The following is a 5,249-nucleotide window of genomic DNA, read 5'->3' as shown; positions in this document are numbered from 1 at the left end:
AAATTCAATGAAAATGGAATCCACGATTCAATTGTATAGCAGTAGAGTTTGTTACAGAAAAAGTGGCATGCTAACATTCTAGCACTGCTATCGTCAGCTCTGTCACTCTCTGCCGCTTGACGGCTCATTTTGTTCGTTTTGAGTATGTAAACAAGCTGCCCCTCTCAATGATTTTGTTTGTGTCGCCATAAATGGGGCCAACCGTATATGTCAATGAGCAAAAAAAGTATGGTGAGAGTGATCCGAAAAAGAAAACAAGAAGCTCTACTTCAAATTTATGAAGCACATTTAGCTTAACTTTAAACGATCTAGCACGTACTGTGGAAGGTTTGGAAGGTTGTGATATTAAGAGATACGATTTAAATCAGGTTTAAAAATCATTACTTAACTTCCTTTTTACCTCGTAAGCGCCACGTTTCATCAGCTTCAGCCATAAGTCCATTTTTAAAACATCCTAAAAATGTTCATACGTTTACTATACTATGGAAATTCTGGTTTGGTATTTGAGTGTTAAGTAATTCTATTTTTACTTTACAATTGTCACAGTTTTTAACATTTTTTTATTGTGGAGGAACGGTCCAAAAAGGCCGTTTTAGTTTTAAAAATATATAGTGTAATATTTGAACATTTAATAATAATTTATACAGTTTTGTATTAAAATATGTGTAACCATATGTTTTGTTTATAGTGGCATTTTTTTAAATTTCATGCTATCTTAACGTTCAGCAAATCGATCTTTTCCACAATCGACCTCATCGAATACAAAAATTACATGAAGGGTAAAAGGAATAATTTTCTGTTCAACCTGTTTTAATTGGTAATCAAACGGTTTATAGCATTTGACATTTGAAGTGTATCCAACAGAAAAGAATAGATAAAAAACTTGTAAAAAGGTAAGATATTTACAGTGGCCGGCAAAATAAAGTGGCCACTACTTACAATTTTACATGTTTAAATTTTTTTTTTCGTGGAAAATGATGTTATTGCACTGCTTTATTTATTTAAATGCTTTATGCAAATAAATTATGTCAAAGATCCTCGAATATGTGAAGAATGCGAGAGGAACGCATATAAATTATAAGTTTGATGTTATATTTGTTCAGAAAAATATTTTCTGTAGAATGAATAAAGTGGGCACTTTATTTTGGCACAGTGATTTTGATCAATTTTGGAAAAAAATATTTTTTCTTGAAGCAAACTTCTCATTTTTGTCATGCTATTGTACTGCGCATTCTTAAGCATATCACGAACAATGTTTCAAAAAATAAAGCAGTACAATAACACCATTTTCCACGGAAATAAAATTAAAACATGCAAAACTGTAAGTAGTGGCCACTTTATTTTGCCGGCCACTGTACATCATATCGCCATTCGTCTGTTGACACTTTTTTCTCAAACTTAAAAGCTTTATTTTTTACAAATCACTATTCCGCTGGTACCATGCGAGATTTTCCCTCAGTTCCTTGATCCTAAGAAACATTGATTACGTCCATGGTCAATGGCAAATCACAAACGAAGGAATCAAGCACGGTAGATCTAGTCTAGCATGTTGTAGATAACATGTTGCGAATTACAACTGCTGTCCTTCCGAGAATTTCCGGGGACATCAGAGTCAAGTTAAGTTTTTGTCGTTCCCCCTGAAATGACAGCCTGTAAAAGAGTGCCTTCCCATTATCAGTATATTTTTTTGGTCACATACGGTTTTGTAGCGACTATTTGGGACATTTCTTTGTTGTGCTAGTAGATTGTAAGGGATACGTTACAATCTGTAATAGGATTGTCAGCTTTGTATGTGAAACTGTAATAAATAGGATATAAATGTACAACATTCTACGACCCTTCTTGCATTGTCAGTTGTTGTTTTAGGACAGGCAAGTATGTATATTCATACGTTGTTACTGTAGCTTACGCATACTCTGTTACGCGGGAGTAAATCGGTTCTTCAAGGATAGACCCAAATATGGGGGCATAGTAGCAATAGGCTTCTTTGAATCGGTATTATTTTCAATTTGTTGTTTACTCTACATCAGATATCCAGAGGCTCACGAAATAGTTATGACATTTTTTTGTAATTACGGAATTAAACTTTAAAACTGACATACAAAAAGATTGAATGCCAACAACGATAAATCAAACGACCAAAACTTTTAAACACTATAATTGAATATTTGTTATCCATTCAATCCAGTCAATTAATAAGATTAAATACTGCATAAAATACCAAAGGGATCGAGGAGTGACACATACGATCCCCGATAAAGTGTAAAACCTTTTAAATATTGAGATAAACAAGAGATGAAAGCATAGTTTTTCTGTTTGAAGATCGTGTTCTCCAGAACGAGGACACTAACCCCTTCTTATATTTTCAAGGCCTTTTTCAGGAATATAGGAATATAATAATAATGAACATCTATCGAATCGATTAAATCGAACATTTCATAAGATAACTGCTTAGTACAAATGTTGAAATGTAAAATATCAGAAAATCAAGTATACTACTTCGAACAGCTTAACTGTATGATGTTGGCTATAAAAAATACAGAAAATAATTATTGTTTCCAAAACTAGTTGGATGTGAAACAGCAAAAGTCAGTGGCTGTATGCAATCAGTCAGTTTTGTATGGTTGTTGTTATGAGTATGAGTATAATATGACTACGATAGGATACTATGCAAAGGAGATTTTAACTTAAGATGGGCATAACAAGCCTGGTTGCACGGTATGTAAGTGATCCTAGTAATAGAAATCTTAAAGGTAGAACATAGAAGACATCCATGCACGAGTCTTGGACCATCCTGGTATAGGTTGCAAACATTCTGGGTCTGTTTGAACAATGCATCCTCCGGATCTTCTTTGGCGGTGTGTTCGAGCATGGAGTTTGGGGAGGATGATCTACGAGCTTGCTGAGCTGTACGATCAACCGAGCATCCTGGCGGTGGTGAAGGCTGGTACGATACGATGGCTGGGGCATGTCATGAGGATGCTGGACTCATGATCTACCAAAAAGATGCTCCACAGCTATCTCCAGTTCGGCACCAGGTGCAGAGAAGCACAGCGAGTTCAATCAGGTGAAGCAGAACCTGTCGAAGACAGAACATCCTGAAGAATAATTGTTAACCAGGCCATGCAACGACAACGTGCTTTCTTGTAAGCATGTCAACGAAAGAGAGTGTAGGGAGTGAATCTGATAAGTTTGGTTCAAATAATGGGTCCTTCTATATTTTAAGCCAGAAAGCTGAAATTTTCAGCCTGTCAGTGGAACAGCATTCATCATCCGGGTCGTATCCATTTGGCAATTACGGTCCGCCATAATGGATTTTATCAAATATGTACAAACAACTATGCATTTCAAAACATTTCATTTTTTTCTGTTTTAAATTAATTACAATATTTTAATTAAACATAAAAAAGTCGATCCAAACAATACTTAACTTTTTTTGGCGCAATATTTATCCTACAGCTAAAAAAAATCCTTCATGAGATAAGCTGATCGCGCCCCCATTTGTTTATGTATATTTCAGGCTGAAATAATCTAGCCTGAATATCTGAGGCTAGTTTTGTGTGTGGTTTTGTACGGAGAGTAGACATGATTTCAGCCTCCAAGTATAAAACTCCATATAAAACAGGTGGTTAGTATGGTAAAAGCCTCCAATATTCGTCTCGTGTTAATGCAACCTATTATATGACACTCCCCTAAAACACGATTTGCACTGTAGGATTTCGAATAGCTTGTTAATTTGTGTTATGAAATAACATGTAATTATCACGCGTAACACGAAGTAAACGATTCCCATACGTCAATAACTCAACAAATTGTAATGTGTGTGTGAGAAATGAGGGTGAAAAAATTAATGCTTTCATCGTGAAATATTTTGTAAACAGATGGATTGAAGCAAACCCGCAAGAGAAAAAAAATGCACGACCACTGATAGGCATATTTATTTTCGCCCACAAAGATTCCTCATGTATGCCACTTGTCTTATGTTTACATTCCTCTAAGACATGAGGAATCTAAGCTTTCCTTTCGGTTCTGTTCTTCGCAATTCCTGTTCCCCTGTTAGAAGTACCAATGCACGTGCAAACAAGTACCTTGCGCACAGCCTATGGTTTTTGCTTGTTTTTTCAACGTTTGAAACGTACATATGTCTCTATCTGTTATTCAAAATAAAACACCGAACGCAAAAACGATACCTATGAACCCGTGAAAAAGTTGTGCCCGCGATTGCAACGAAGCGATCAAAGGTAATTTGTTTTGCAGAATACTATCGCAGTGCAAAGGTTCTACGGTGTATGTGTGAATGTTTAGTGAGTAAAACGAGTGGTGCCGGTTTACTATCTAGCCAAGCAAGCAAGGAACTGAGAATAACCAATGTAAATAGCGTCTGATGGGTACTAATAACTTATTCTGTCTACCGTGACGCTTATGACGCTGTTCCGCAGCGCCGTTTGATGGGAATGCCACTGGGCAAATGATGATGACGGTTAAAAATAAACAGAACATATGCCAAACAATTTGTGTTCAATGTTTCCCCGCTATCGCCTTCCCACCTGAGTCCTGGGCCGTCAGGGTTCGTGACAAGGAGCAGAACGGTCAAACAAAACTTGAAACAACACACACATAGAAAAAAAAAACGAATGCAAAGATCACAACTCTCGATTGTTTGGAGGGGGTTGCGATTCGCTCACGATCATGGCTCAAACACCTTATGTGCAAAACTTTGCCCGATTCCGCAAATGTTTCGATAGAGTCAGAGGGTGCGGTATCTTTGTGGTAGTAGTAGAAGGATATTTCTTGTTTTTGGTTTTTCTCGCACGAAACCGCTTCTTAAAATTCTCTTCGTTATTTTGAAGATTATGAACATTTTCCGTCTCTTACACACTCAGCTCCTCAGCATGTATTGTTTACGTTCGGCAATGGAAAATCGATACATTTTTCTTCCATTCCCATTGGCTACCCCGAGGTACCCCGCACCCGCGTTTGTTTTTGGCACCCGACACATTCGGCACTATTTGGGTGGTGAGATATTTTTAAATTTCCCACTGCCAAAGGTTAATCGGTTTTCGAATAAGCAAAAACAGCAAATGGCCCGAGTAAAAATAGTATCTTTGAGGTTTTGCCTTTGCACTATTGCATTTCTGGTGCGGCCTGTCTGGTGATATTGTAAAACACACAACAAAAGCGTTACAAACCTGAGAGATGGCTGAGAGAGGGAGTGTCATAGAGAGATAGAGAGTTTATGGAATGAAGAG

Source organism: Anopheles gambiae, chromosome 3 (genome assembly GCF_943734735.2).
Source record: "Anopheles gambiae chromosome 3, idAnoGambNW_F1_1, whole genome shotgun sequence".
Lineage (NCBI taxonomy): Eukaryota > Metazoa > Arthropoda > Insecta > Diptera > Culicidae > Anopheles > Anopheles gambiae.
Note: the sequence above shows the minus strand (reverse complement) of the source record.